Source organism: Rhinolophus sinicus, chromosome 14 (genome assembly GCF_057876585.1).
Source record: "Rhinolophus sinicus isolate RSI-liver-muscle chromosome 14, RSI-T2T, whole genome shotgun sequence".
In the NCBI taxonomy this organism is placed as follows: domain Eukaryota; kingdom Metazoa; phylum Chordata; class Mammalia; order Chiroptera; family Rhinolophidae; genus Rhinolophus; species Rhinolophus sinicus.
In genome coordinates, this window is record NC_142514.1 from 43,979,152 (window position 1) to 43,995,102 (window position 15,951).

General features: G+C 43.0%; 1 long non-coding RNA gene across 2 annotated transcripts in view; it reads right to left on the reverse strand.

Moving 5' to 3' along the window:
* Nucleotides 1–15,951, reverse strand: part of LOC109447115 (uncharacterized) — a 260,261-nt gene that overhangs the window by 116,850 nt on the left and 127,460 nt on the right. For both annotated transcript variants that reach the window (XR_016018638.1, XR_012497244.2), the window contains exons 2-3: nt 3,360–3,550; nt 647–789 (exon numbers count right to left, since the gene is read on the reverse strand). This is a non-coding gene — a long non-coding RNA (uncharacterized LOC109447115). The remainder of the gene's footprint in view (nt 1–646; nt 790–3,359; nt 3,551–15,951) is intronic.

Sequence of the window (15,951 nt, forward strand, 5' to 3'; positions counted from 1 at the left end):
GGGTGATTGCCAGAAATCTTCCTTCTGTCTAAAACTCCTGTTATTTATCTGACTTCTCTAGCCCTTCAAGCTCTGTGGATCAGGAAAGGATTTTTGCTATTGTTCATTCACTGCTGTTACAAATACAACTCAAATCGGACCTCCTCTTATCCTTGGGCCTTTTATCCCCGCTTTCAGAACAAGCGACCAGAAGGAAACTTATCTTGATTTATTGTTCCTTCTCAATGATATTTCAAGTCAGTTTTGTCCAGCAACCACACATACCACCATTATTAATGCGATTTAAAAGGTGAAGGTCTGAGTTTTAGCAGCTTTGCCAAACCTTTGCATTTATTTTTGAACATTTCTCATAGACCCCTGTAGTCATGAAAAACTTCACTTGACAAAGGTAAGAATGGGAGCACATTTAGGTCGACTCCTCTGATAAAGGGCTCCCATTTGATAGAAGAGGCCCCCTGTGGCTGTGACGCTAGCAACTCACCATGTTCCAAATCTCTGTTTCTGCCTCATGGGAGCTTACAGGAAAATGAAAGAGAAAAACGGAGTGGAAATGATGACTCAGCAAAATTGCCTTATTTTTCTCTTGTGGTTTGCCCCTCACTGCTCACTCTGCAATGCTTAAGCACACATGTGTGCACACACTTACATCTGGAATACAACCTGAGCACAGGCCAAGTGGGTCGATAGCACAATATTTCCTTCGCTGACTGGTCTCTTCTGCCTGAAGTTCCTGTCAGCTCCAGTTGCAGTTCCCAGAGGTTAGTATTTCTAAAGATACTGAACTTCTCCCTGCAAACAAGACAATGCGGAAATTCTCGAGTACCTCTTTGAGAGTGAACATCAGAACTTTTCCTCATTAATAAAAGGAACAAGTACTTGTATTTTTGAGTGAGTGAGAAAAGGCAGAGAGGAAGAGAGAAAATGAGTTCATTGATAATATAGCCTGTATTTTCTGTTGTTTGTTTTTTATAATAAACATGTTACTCATAATTTGAAGAAAAGTAGGTAAATATTATTAAAATTTTTCATCCATTATCCCATAAACTATACTCATTTTTGCCAGGCAGCTGAATATCCCAATTTAGGTAGGCTCGCATACTCTTCGACAAACATAAGCCTTTACGTCTTAGGCTGGATTCCCTAAAAAATTTTGAGTTAAAAGCTTTCATAGTAGAATATTGGAGAGTACAATTCCAGAAAAGCAGAAGCGGGAGAAAAAGAGTGGGGCTAGGAAGAAAGTAAGGACATACACAGGAAAAAGCATTACCAATCTGGTCATAGCTCAGTCTCAGGAGATGTCTTCTGAGACAGCCTATGAAACTACTGCTTCTCCATACAAGCTGAATATGGAGAAAAAGGGAGAATTAGCCTCCTGGTGAAGTACACTCCAGGGGGCATCAGCTCCCTCCCAAGGCCAGCTTATATTAGCTGTCCACATAGAAACCTCAAGGAAGCCAGCTCCCTGGGTACCCGAAGTGACTGGCAGTACCTGAGATGTGAGTCACTCTGCAATGGGGGAGCCTGTGGCTCTCCTTGACTGTATGCTTGCACCCTGCGACCCTGCTGCCCAACCACAGTGAGCCAGCATGCATGTGTCACCCTGAATCTTGGGGCTCCATGGCACTTCCTGACTCAGTAGCAGCAGGGAAGCCCCAAATAGGAGCCATTGTGTTGACATGAGAGACTGAAAACAGGTGGAGTACCATGACAACTTGGCCCTGCCACAAAGGTGGCTACAGAACTCAAGATCAAAACCTTCTTTCTTCAGCCTCTGGGAACACAATCGCTATCACGTGATCTTCTTAGAGGGCCATCAGTAACATCAAGCAGATAACCCTGGCCAGCAGAATACCTGTTAAACCCCAAATAACGTCTGAAACTTCAAACAGCAACTCTACCAATTATTGTACTGTGATCAATCAAGTTTCTTAAGTCAATTAATCAGTGTAGATTAGGTTGTTAGAATAAAAGTCTCCAAATCTCAGTTGTTCCTACATAATAAATATTACTTGCTGCTTGTGTCTCAGCCCAGTGTCAGTTGGAGCCCTTCTGCAACTTGGAGAGACACCATCTGGGATAGAGGCCTCTAAGGTTACTACAGAAGGGCAAGGAAAGCTGGGGACTCGTGCAGAACGTATTTAAAGGTGAGTCTTAGAAGCAGTTTACATAGTTTCTGCCCACATTCCACCGGCCAGAACTTAGTTCATGGCTAACCAAGCTGCAAAGTAGGCTGGGAAGTGTAGTCTGTTAGTGTGCTCCGGAAACTCCATGGTGAGCAGCCTTGTCTCTGTCATATTTAACCTTCCTGGACCTCAGTTTGACCTATATATTGGAGACAATGATTCATTCTCTCTCTCTCTCTCTCTCTCTCTCTCTCTCTCTCTCTCTCTCTCTCTCTCTCAATTTGTTGTGAGAACTAAATGAGGAGATGTTGGTAAAATTATCAAGCTCAGGCTCAGATAATAGGTGTCAGGAAAATGGTGGTGATAGTGGTGACAAAAGAGATGGTGATAGTGATAATCATTGTAGTCAACATAGTAGATATAATTACTACTGAAATATTGTTAGGATTTAGTGACCACAGTTTACTCAGAATATGTCAGAATCTTGGATTGAAAGCAGTCTATTTTTCTCTCTTCAGTCCCTTTCAATATGAACGACTATCTTATCTTCTGAAGTTAGAGGTCCCCTAGCTCAATTTCCTTTTAGGGGAAACATCTATTATCCAAAATGTTCGGTAATAGCAGCAGGTTGTTTTTTCTTTCCCTCTGTGTTCTGCCATGTTTCACACTTCCCAACCTCCCCACCCCTCAGTTGGGAAGGATCTACATCTATCACTTGGCCCAGCTCTGGGTGGCTTTGGTTATATGGCCAAAGCTGGAGCCAGTCAACATCAGGGAAACTAATCAGAGCATCAGGAGTTGGTCTTTTCTCCACAATGGAGCCAGGTTTCCAAATTATCAAGTCATTTATGTAGTCACTGCATACTTGCTGGGCACCTTCTACGTGCCAAGCTCCATGCTCATCACTAGGGATACGGAGATGAAAAAAACATGGCCCAGGCCTTTAAGGAGGGAGGGGGTCCATGAAGAGCAGCATAACAAGCAGTAATAGCCAAAGAGACTAAATCTCCTTGTAGAGAACAGACTTGGGGCTTTTAGGAAGGGATGGCAGGACATGATGGCCTTGGATTTCAATTAACCATCTTGGAATGCTGGGTTAGGCTCTAACCCTAAAGATACTTGAGAAAGAAAATCCTTGTCAGTCAGGCAGACAGGCCACAGATGGTGAGGGTGAGGCAGGAATCTAAAGCCCAGGACTCACAGAGGCCAGGGGCAATATACTCATCCAAGACTTACCTAAACTTCAGTTAGGAGGTAACACACTTTATCTGGACCTCACTCATAGCTGGAAATGGTCCTTTAATGTTTTAATACATTGGATGAGCTGAGTCTTTAGTTCCTAAGCCTGGAAGTGGGGGATACAGGCAAGGACATTGCAGATTCCTATGGTCCCTCAAGTCTGGCCTTCATCACCAGGTTCCACGCCTCTGAAAAGAAAGGTTCCAGATGGAGTACATTAATTTTCAGTTACCAGACCACCTTATCTCTTGTACCTGTGTCAAATTGAACTCACAAACAAGTATTTCTACAGTCTTCCTGACACCATAACATCCAGATTCCCACTCTCTTTCCTGAGCCTCTTGGAGTCCATGATTTCAGAGGCAGCACATTGTCATGGGAAAACATTGGCATCTATTTCAGTTAGGAATTATTTTCCTTCAATGAAAGTAGTTCAGGGATTAAAGTCTAGGGCTGGCAAGGCAGTTCTCTGTTTTCATGACTATCAGACTTGCTTTAGCATTCTGCTCTGCCATCTGAGTTGAATGCCTTAGGATGATGAGAGATGAAAGTGTAAACTGCCTGTCACTGCATAATAATCTTTGCTTTGTTTTAATCTACTCCTGAAATTTCAGCAATTAGAGACCAATTTTTGCCATTCTCCCTAAAAATGCCTATCCTCCCTATGAAAGTTATACAGAAACCAGTAGCTTTCTCCGTAATACAAGTTGGTTTCAAAATATTATCAATGCCTGGTATAAAGTTAGATTGTCCGAATGCACAGAAAGAAAGAGAGGACCACTTAGGAACAGAGTACTAGTGTCTTAGTATGCTCAGTCTGCTATAACAGTACACCAAAGACTGAGAGGCTTATGAACAACAGAAATTTATTTCTCACAGTCTGGAGGCTGAGAAGTCCAATACCAAGGCAGCAGCATGGTCATATTTGGTGAACCTTTCCTTGGTTCATAGCCGGCACCTTCTCTCTGTGTCCTCACATGGTAGAAGGAGCTGGGGTGTCTCTGGAGCCTGTTTTTTAAGGGCACTGATCCCATTCATGAGGGTTCCACCTTCATGATTTAAGCACCTCTCAAGGCCCCAACTCTAATACCATCACATTGGGGGTTAGGATTTAATATATGACTATGGGGGGAATACCAACATTCAATCCATAGGAATTTGGAAAGTTAGGTATCTTAGAGAGTAGAGGACTTTTGTGGGTGCAAAGGGGTAACAAGTCTGTGTTAATTTCAGTCTGAGGGATTTATTGCAAGGTTACAAAGGGATTTGGATTTCTGGGACAGCACTTATTTTTAACCATGGAATCATTTGTATTTTAGTACTTTGAAGACTGGCATAATACCACAGCCCTCAACATTTCTAATGACACAATCTATATCCTAGCTACCTAGTTCTCTGTTTACATCTATTAATTCTACATAAAAAATAAAATAAAATAAAATGAGTACTGTATTGAGGTAACACTAGCCAGTGCAACAAACTCAAAAATCTGTAACAGCTCAAATATAACAAAAGTTTCTCATGCACGTGCAGTCCACAGCAGGCAATCCTGATTGGTGATAGCTTTATTCTTGGGGATGACTCAGGGGCCCAGATGTCTTCTATCCTGTGACTCCATCATCTTCAACACACGGATTCCAAAACAACTATGCACGTCTCTCACAAGCCAGCGGTAAAAGAAAAGAGCATGGAAGATACCCCATGGGGGATTTTAAAAGGCAAGGCTGCGAAGGAGCATGACGTATTACTTCCGTTCCCATTCCATTGGTTGGAACTCCATCAAATGGCTATACCAGCAGTGAGTAAGACTAGGAAGTATAGCCCGGCTCATTCCCAGGAAGAAGAGGAAATGGGTTTGGTGAAAGCTACTCTGTCTCTCCCATAAGTCGCTACTCTATTCCAAGCATTGGGCCATGCACCGGAAAGACAGCAGTAAACAATACAAACATGACCTCCCCTCATGGAGCCGGAAATATAGAGAAGAATGGAGAGCTTCAACAAATAACGACAAACACATCAACATGCATTTAAACAATACCATTACACGTATGAGGAGAACATAGAGCACAAGGGGCAAATTTAGTAAGTAATATGACATAGATTACAGGGGGCTATGATGTGGAGGAATAAGTAGGAATCAACATAATTAAGACAGAGTGAGGCTGTGTGTGTGTACATGCATGCACACACACATGCCAAATTGAAGGAAAGTATCCCTGTTACGACACAAGGGAGGGCCTTTGGTATGATATGTCGTTGGTTCCATTTACTCATTCAGCAGGTTGAGTGTCCACGCCACACCAGGTATTCTGCCAGTCTCCACAGAAGATTCCCAAATGGAGAATGCAAAATCCCTGCTGTCTCCTGCCACTACCTTGGAGAATTTATTTTGATCCATCAGGAATAAGATCTTAGAAATAATCTCAGATACTTGGTATGATTTCAAGTGTGGGTGAAGGCCTTTATGCCATTGAGTAATTTTCCTCCATGTATTAAGCAAACTGTTCAACACACATCTGGGATATCAGTGCCATTCCTTTAACACAAAGACCCAGCTTTACTCCACTGGAAAACAGGCTGAAAAATGTAAATATCTGTGATATTTTAAGGAAATCAGTCCAAGCAGATTACTGTACATGACGTGTCTGCGACTGCCACAGAGTTACTCCAGACTGCTCGCATCAGAGATCAGAGCATAAGCTCACAACTTCTAAGGGAAGATGCCACAAAACTGCCCATTCTTTGTTCTCTTTATAGTAATGGTCATTTTAATAGTAATAGTAGCAGTAATATTTTATAGTAAGAATTTGATGTCAAACTGATCCAATCAGATTCCCTCTCTTAGTATGATAAAACCTACATTCTTATTTCTTTTAGAATAAAATTGAAGGATTGTTTTAAAAAAAAAAACTGTGCACCCAAAGACTTCCTACGCTGTGCTAAATGGGTAAGAACTTACAAAAAAAAAAAGGGAAGAAAGAAAGAGAGGGGAGGAGGAGGAGGAGGAGGAGGAGGAGGAGAGAGAGAGAGAGAGAGAGAGAGAGAGAGAGAGAGAGAGAGAGAAGAAGAAGAAGAAGAAGAAGAAGAAGAAGAAGAAGAAGAAGAAGAAGAAGAAGAAGAAGAAGAAGAAGAAGAAGGGAAGGAAGGAAGGAAGGAAGGAAGGAAGGAAGGAAGGAAGGAAGGAAGGAAGGAAGGAAGGAAGGGAGGGAGGGAGGGAGGGAAAATAACCAAAAAGAGCTGACTTGCTCTGCATGTAAAGTAATAAGAATTTTGGAGTTGTGCTCAATGAAACATGTCTGCAAGCAGGACCAGCACATTAACACAGCAAGTGAGGTTTTCCCCGTGGGAAGGGAGGCTGGCAGTTTTTGAGACAACTAGTAACCCAGTTTCTCTGTGCTATAATTCCTGTAGTCATCCCTAAATTTTTAGTGAAAGCCTGTTACCTATAGCTGCCTTCTGTCAGTAATGACTTGGAGAATGTTGAAGAAAACTGTCAATGAATGGAACAGACTGGGAGAGGCAGGAGGGCAGGCACGAGAGGCCAAGTTGAGCTGGTTGGTCAAGAAACTAAAATTCACAGCAAGAGGCTGTAAGAGATCAGAAGGAGCTTGTCATGAATCCCCTTCTATTTTCAGGAGGGCAGTGGGCTGCCCACTGTAGACAGGAGGATTCCAAGCCTTTTCCTCTGGTCATTAAATTAAAAAGTGGCCTGCAAAAGGCCAAAGCACATGAGGCCATTGAGGTCAACTTCACAGGCTTCCACTGTGGTCCTGCCATCATCCAATGTGTACATTTCAGACAGTTGTGAAAAGAGATACTGACGGTTTAGTTTAGTAACAACACTTAAGTTCTTCAAGCAACCAAATAAGCAGAAATATGTTGCCTCTACTTTTCCTTCTTATCTTCTTGTTTCCAAATGTGTATGTTGTTCGTTGATTGTAGATTGCTGTTTTTTGTTTTTTGCTTTTTCTTCCTGCAGGAAAATGAAAATTTGCATTTTTGAAAAGCAGCCATAAAGCTTTTCTGTAATTACCAAGAAACCTATCAATTTTATAGACAACCCAACTGATAACATGTAGATAACATGTATCTTCTTGGTGTGCGTGTGGCGGGGGTGGGGGTTGTTTGGGTTTTTCTGCTTTCTGCTGTCTGAAACCAGCACAACTTGGAGTGATATTTTAATTTACTATTATGAAAGGGACAGCAACTGGTTTTTAATGGTTACAGAATGGTGACTTGCAACCCTATCCCAGCTGCTGTCACCACCGTGCCGCGAGCAGACTCGCAGCATCTTGTCTCCGGTACACATCAGTGCTCTCGCCTGCTGCCTCCCTCCCTCCCAGTGGACAGGCCACCACCTGCTGCTGGCACAGCACCGCCTCTTCAGGGAACAAATGTTCTCTTGCTGCTGGGTGACAGGACAGGACAGACGCTGGATTTCAAGGGAACCAGGGAAAGGCGCCCTCAGGCCGGCTGCCCCTACTCCTTCTTCCATCTGCCTTCCTTGACTAGCAGAGATCTCACTAATCAGGGCCATCAGAGAAGGGGCGTTTTGGTCAGACTGTGGTCTAGATCGTTCTGTTTCCTTTTCCCTACTAGTGTCCCTTAAGCCTATAGTGGCCATTTATTTATTCAGGCCACTGCATTTACTGAGTCTGTGTTCCATACCAGGCAATTTGCTAAGTGCTAGGAATACAGACTTAAATAGTTTAATCCCTGACCTGGAGAAGGTCACAGTTTAGTAGGGTAGAAAAGATACACCAACCAATAAGTTATGATATAGCCATGAGACTGTAACAATAGAGTTAAAAACCAAATGCACAGAGAAGTAACATTAAAATATCACATAGGCAAGAAACATGCAGACTTTGGAGACTGTTAGGCCAGGGACATCCCGGCTTTGTCTCTTGCTGCCTGCTTCACTTTGGACAATTCATTTAAGGTCATTAATCCCAATTACTCATCCATAAAGTGTTATGTGAGATAATGCAGTGAAGCACACTAACATGGCACGCAGCAAACACTCAGTAAATCTGGGCCATTGTTACCCAGTGAAATTTGTATCCACGTGCCTCTCTCAGAGAAGTAGGGTCCCAGCCATGACAGCCAGGCGGGATTCTGGAAGTAAAGAAAGCACGGGGAGTTGGGGAAGCTAGTGGACTTCAAAGCTCAGAGCCAAAGAAGATCTCGAACAGCCATGTCCAAGGACAATACTGGAATATAACACCACGTGAAAAATCTGCCTGGATTATCAGGCAGAATGGGCCAATGTGGAAAAATTAATCCAGAGTGATAGAACAGCAGTTGGAGGTATTAGGCAAAAACCCACTGAGAAAGGAGAAGATGATACAACAGTGACAATCTGGAATAGCAGAGCCTTAAAAAGGCTGGAAATTTTTCAGAAGAGGTGGTGTTTAATCTGGGTCTTATAAAATGGGTAGGAGCTTTCCAGGAAAGATGCTAAGGAAGGGCTGTCCTTGAAGGGGAAACAGCAAGGGCAAAGTCATAGTGACGCCCACAGGGAAGAGTGAGAATGTCAAGTAGCCGGAACGTTGGGTATGCAGAATAAAGTAGGAGGTGAGACTGGAAACGGCAGCTGCCGAGCAGGGAGGACCTTGAGGACCAGGTTAGGGAACTAGTGAGCCCACAATGGGTGTATATCGGAGTTGCCCACGCAGCTCTTATGAAGTACGAAAGCTCTGGCCACCCTACCCGTGATTTCTAGTGAACTGGTCTTGGGTAAGGCCCCACCATGGGTGTTTTTTAAATCTCCCCAGGTGATTCTAATGTGCAGCCAGACAACGGGAGATTCTCCTTGTGTGCCCAGAATGCTGTGAAGCTAAGACAAGAGATTCATTTAATTTCAATAAACATTATTAACACTGACTCAGTGCCAGACCCTGTGCTAAGCTTTGCAAATATGGAGATGAGCAAGTCAGGGTCCACTGCTCTCTGTTTGGCTCTTTAGAGTTTATGAATCATGTTCACCTTCGCTGTCTTTTCCTGCCTGAGAGTCGAAAGGGAATGTGGTTGCAGTCCTTCAGGAGAAGCAGTTCACGTAATCAGCTCGGTCATTGTGGGGCCTACCCTGAGGTCTGGCGCTGGGCCGCAGTAGAGAAAATGAATTGAGCAATCTTTTATAGAGCAAAATCAATAGCATCAGAACAGCCAGCCGCATCAACAGCAGAGGCTGGAGGGAGGAGGGAAGAGCAAGGAGGAGGGAAAGGGGGCTTGTGGGAGAAAACAAGGACACTACGATAGAGAGAAGACACAGAAGTATCATGGAGGGAAGGAGAGGAGTGCGAAGGGGAGTGGGTTAGGGGTGTGTGGTCGTGGTTCCTGAGAGAATTTGGACAAAACACTGTATCCCTCTTGTCTTACGCTCCCTCCACTGCTCAGAGCCCTGAGTGGAGAGGTAAGTAATGTGAGGTGTGAGGGAGAAACTAACACTAGGCCAGTTCCTGTTCCTGTGCCAGTGTTTTGCATGCATTAGTATAATATAATCCTCACTAATCATTACTTATTACAACAGAAAATGGAAATCCTAAAGGTCACTAGGCTATCAAACTCACGTGTGATGGAGATATTTATCCCCTTATAGGCTTAAAAGACAAATGCATGGGGAATCACTTTTTAAAAGGAGAAGTACTTCAGAAATAATTATTTTTCCACCATCTGCCCACGTGAGACACCTGTACCAGTGTGGGCCAGGACCTTAGAGGTCATCTGGTATTAATATCATTGAACCTAGAACCACAGGTCTCATTGGCCCACCTCGCTTCTAGATAAGACATTCAATCTATGTGAAAACACAAGCATTCAGGTTACCCGAGGCAGATGAACAAGAAAGGGAATGTCTACCATGTATCTGAAAAGAAAATATTTTAGAATCCTCAGGCACAATATCCTAATGATGGAGTCTCATAGGGCGACTGAGGCTTTCCCCACTGGGGTTGGAAAGGCCTGCAGGGTGGGGAATGAGCTCAATGCAACCCACTGGAGCAAGGAACAGGCCCTGAGAGAAAGCCCTTTTGGAGGGCAGCGGAGTCCTCTGGCCCACCCATGATTAGATTTCCTGTGATTGCTTAGATATATAGCCAACTCAGACTAGCTCAGGCAAATGGGAAATGTATTGGAAGGACCCTGGTTTAACTCACACAGGGGGAAGTGTTGAACCAAACTACAAGAACATGAGGTTGTAGCTGGGCCTTGGAGCAACTGGAATTCGGGACATGAACTATACCAACTTGTTCCATCTCTTTGCTGCCCCTCCCTTGCTTTGCACGGCTGGTTTCCTTATGTACCATAGAGTGCCTTCTGCTGAAAAGTGGAAACTATGGCCACCAACAGCTCCTAAGCCTCAGATTGCACCCCCAGAGAAGTTAATTTCTTCAGTTACAGTTTGAAAAATCCCAGAGAAGGCTTCTATGAAGTATTCTATTTGGTTCCGTTTGGGGTGGTGCCTACCCCTGCACCAGTCAGCTGTGTCTAGAGGAGCAAAGTTATGCTCAACAACATGGCAACCCCAACTGTATCTGTATGAAGGGGAAGTGGGGGAAATACTGTGAGAAGAAAGAAAAGGAATTAGGATTTTTCACTCCATCTTACCAACAGAAAGAAGACCCTTCAACATAGGCAGAAGGAGTTTCAGATGGTGGGAAGATTCTCAACCCATGTCATTCATGTTCAAAAACAATGTGTAATCCAGAGAGATGAATAAGATTTGGCTGTAGTCCTCAAGGTACTCACTAATGTGGCAGACCAACATGCCCTCTTCCTTACTGGGTACACAGTAGAAGCATATTTCCCAGCCCACTTGTGGTCAGCAATGGCCATGTGAGTGTCTTATGACCACTGGAAGGTGATATGAGTCATTTCCAGACCTGCTCCATAAAGATGTCCCTTATGCAGTCCTCCATGGGCTTCTCCCTTTCCAGCTGAATGTAATGGAGGTGACCCCTAAGTAGCCTGGGGGTTATGTGTTTAAGATTGTAGAACCACAGATGAAACGAGCCTACTTAGAAGAGCTCCACAAGCACACATGTTGAGCCCTTAGATTCGCAAGAAAAAAACAGTGCTAAGCATTAAAATTTGGAGATTTATTACAGCTGTTAGGTCTGCCTTCATTAATAAAGTTAGTAAACATTGCATTAACTGGAATTAACTACTTTGAGTCCCAGCTCTGTGGGAAACATGCTGGGTGACTTGGAGAAAATCACTTTACCTCTATAATTCTCCCCATTAATTATATCTACATTGCAGGATTTTTTTCATTAATGAATAGAGATAATGCATGTGAACAAATGTGAATGCTCAATTACTCTACAATTTCAGGATGGAACATTACAAACTTGTCTCTGCATTGCCATTTCTCAAGTATGCCAAGATTTAATTTTAGTGGCTTATAAAGCTTTCAAGTTTCTCATTGAAAGTCTCCTACTTAATAAAGGAGGCAATATAGGCTATAAGAGTATAATTTTTCCATAGAACTCAGTACAGTTATTTTCACTCTGAATTGTTTTAAATAAGTGGCACTTAAACATTTTTTTTAATTTCCTGAATTAGTCAGCATTAGAACCTAAATTGCTTGTTCATCACTGATATTATGAAGCTTCATTTATATCTTGAGGAAATCAAGTCTGAATTGAAGGTTAAAAAAGACAAAACTCTTTGTCCTTAATAATTGGCCGCTCTGAGCCTTGAACCTGGAATGTGTGTGCCCCTGCCATCTTCTTGGTGATTCCCTTTACTAGGCTTTACTAGTTCACAATATTGCTACTTGTCACTATGTAGGCTCGCATGAAGCTATGGATAAGAGCTCAATCTCAGTCGATCCTTCCCTTCACCCTCACCAGAATGCTTTCAATAAAGATTCATGCACCCTGTTACATCCACAATTTCCAACTGTGCTCCTCTGAGCTCCCTAGCAGCCCTTTGTGTTGAGTTTTGGGGGAGTGTCTTCACTACTCGTTTATCGAGAGCAGCACAGACTTTATGTTTTACATATTGAACTTCTGGATAACATTTCCTGTGGAAGAAAAAAGAGTTTCCTAGTTTAAAAAAGAAAAGTGAAAGCCACTGAACCAAAAAAAAAAAAAAAAGTTAAAGTTTGGGGTCATAATATGATGGCAAACAAAGGAGATATATTTTAATGTCAAGTCTGATACTTCTTATGACTTTAGATGAGCCTTTTTTTCTTTTGGGGCTCAGTGTCCTTGTCTGTTAAATGGAAAGTTCAATAACATGAGGGCTTAGTCCCCTTCCAATTTCACTCTAGGAGGTCCATGAGGGGAGGCAGCTCAGTGTGTGTACTCAGCATTGGAGGTAGAGGCAAGGAAAGTGGAAGGGAACAACTGTAAGAGAAGGAGTAAAAGCCCAGAAAGAGAGATTTTAACTTTATTAAAATCAGCTACACTGTGTGTTAAGCACCGCGTGAAGCAGTAAGAACATCACATTGAACCAAACAGATACGGTGATGGTACCAGATCTTACAGTGATGGATGTCAACAGGAGCGAGAGGAGAGGAGAGCAGCAGGAGAACAAAACATTCTTTGTTCTGGGGTTCTCCCCAAACATTCAATCATTGTCCTCTTCACAGAGTCCTAACTCCCCCTCTCATTCTTTCACCCATTCTTCTAAATTGGTGGTAGAGGCTAGAAAGAGCCAAGTCCTCCCTTTAATTATTCACTCACTCATTCAGTTTTCATTTATATAGCATTCACTTACTGAGAACCTCCTACATCCAACATGTCCACTAGGCACTGAGGACCCAGAGATGAATTAGGTGTGATACCAGCCCTCAGATGCTCACAGTCTAATGGGGAGACATATAAAGCAATGCAAGGCAATATGCTAAGAGTTGTTATGGAGGGACCCATGGGTGGGCAAGCATGGAGGAATCATAGGTGGTCTTTCTCCACTCCTCAAGCAATTCAAGATTCCTCCTTCTCCTAGTCCCTCACCTCTCTGCACCTCACCTATGCCTCTTGGATGCACCCCTTTATGCTGAATCAACAAGATCAGGTACAGACATCCGCAGTGAGAAAATAATGAGAGTACCAGAAGGTCACTGCAAATAGAAGGCAGTTATGTTGCTTCATGATTTAAAGTACTAAATGGTACATTTATTTCCATTAACTGCAATGGGATGGTGCTCTCGTGAATGATAACAATGGGATTTTCATGACATCACTTTGGCCTATCTGGTTACAGAAACTACTGGGTTTCCTGAGTATTGAATGCTCCTCAAACATTGAAGAATAAAGGATATTCTGTACTTTATCTTCCTAGCTTCCCTTCACCTATCTTTTTTAGTTATAGACAAAGTCTTTAGTTTTCAATCGTCCGGTTAAGAAATATTTACTGAGCCCTAGTGCACGGCAGACACTGCTTTTTACAGACATATAAATGAAAAAGAAATAATCCCTGATCCCAAAGACCTCATGGGGAAAACAATCAAGATGATTAAATTCATTATGATTGGTGCCACATGAGAAGCAAGACCAGTGTATACAGGGAGCACGAGAGAGAGAGACAGAGAGAGAGACAGAGAGAGAGACAGAGAGACAGAGAGACAGAGACAGAGACAGAGAGAGACAGAGACAGAGACAGAGAGAGAGAACCAGAGTTAGGAGATTCTCTAAAAGCTTCCTAGAAGAGAAAACTAACTTGAGACAGAGGTGAAGAATCATGGCTGGTCAACTAGATGGGGGTTGGAAGTTTGTCCAGGCAGAGGAGAATTTGTTTCCTAAAGCTACTGCCCCAGAGAACCATCCAAAGCAGAGGAGCTCATAGTTCTCAGGAATTTGGCATGTCACATGTGCTTTGGAGTCAGAGAGATTTTATCCTCATTTTTGTTCTGTCTCTTCACCTGGTTTGAGGCATGACTGTGAAGTTCAAATGAAAAAATAAAGTAGATGACATGTTTCACACAGTATCTGACACCAGCAATTTCTTATAAATGGTGTTGGGTGAAGGGAAGATACACGTGGGTACGTGAGTGCGTAGGTCAGAGAGGAGGCCCTGAGCATGCCTTGTAGCACTGAAGGATTACTTTATCTTGTATAATAAATCCTTTATCTCTAATATATGCCCAAACATCACTCCCAACCCCTTGTCACCAGCTCTGTGCCCTGGAAGCCTGACCTATTTGCACTTTACCAAAGCGCTCCCTTCCTGACTTCCAGTTGGGTCAAGAAATGAAGCACATTGGAGATCAGAGAGAAGGAAGAGGAAGGTCAACCTCCCTTCTGTAGTCATCTCAGCTGCTACACCCTTGGCAGAAGGTCACAACTCCTACCAGGTGGCCCTCTCCATGCCATTTTCTATATCTCTAGATTCTGTTAAGTGTCCCCTCCTGTTATCCTGCACACACAAGGGTAAAAACAACCAGCTGTTAATAGTTCCAGGATATTGCTTTCTCCATGTAATTTCCATACAACCTACCCAGCCCTTTATAAATGAGTTATTTATTCAGTTCTTTTCTAATCACCTAGTTTGAATACGCCATCTATTTCTTTCTGGTACCCTGACAGACATATACTCTGTAAGTCTTGCAAAGGAATAAGAAACTAAACCAGCTAAGGATTAAGCAAGAGATGGGGAGGCTCTCCTTCCTATCTCTCTCTCCCCGCATAAGCTGAACAATCGAGAACAATGACCAAATTCATCTTGTAAGGTGTACCTTCAACATATAGCTCAGAAACTGAGATGCAGAATGTGTTCTCTCTCTCTCTGTCTCTCTCTCTGTCTCTCTCTCTGTCTCTCTCTCTCTCTGTCTCTCTCTCTCTCTCTCTCTCTGTCTCTCTCTCTCTCTCTGAGTGTGTGTGTGTGTGTGTGTGTGTGTGTGTGTGTGTTGAATCATCTTCCACAGAATTACTGGTGGATGGAAAGATGAGGGAGATAAGAAAAAATTCAATGGTATATCTATATTTGGTGCTGTCTCCATACACACACACACACACGCACACACACTCACATCACAATTATGACTTTTTTTTAACATTTCATAAAACCTTCATTTGGTCATTCCAATCTTGATTAAAATAATACATCTCTGGAGGTCCACTGGAAAAAAATCCTTCAATTTGTGGGATCAGGACTCAAGATTATAATACTGCAGGTAGGATGGAAACTCTACCATTGAATCAAGGGCCTCAAAGCCAGATGGAAACTTGGAGGTATCATGGCTCAGCCCTGCACGCTGCTGACTGCCATGCTTTCCCAAGGACAAGAATACCCCACCTTCTCAGGGATGCACATGTCCTTACTGATAAGAAGGGCTTCCTGGAACAATTCAAGATCTTCTTCTCTATAACTTTCTCTCTCTCTGAGAAAAAAACACTCTTCTGACAGATATTGCAGGCTGTTCTGGGTTCCCAAGAAAGTGGTGTCCTAGAAATCCCTGACTTTAAATATTAGTAGAGTAGGGTGCGGCCTATGAGGTGTGATTTGCAGAGAACCAGAAGGAGCATGTATCTGGGAGGATCTTCTCTGTGCCCCAATCCTATCTCCCATCACTGGAAATTTCTCCAGCTGAAGTCATACTATGGGTGGAGACTTGTAGTTAAAGGGCCCTCTTTGAAATGGA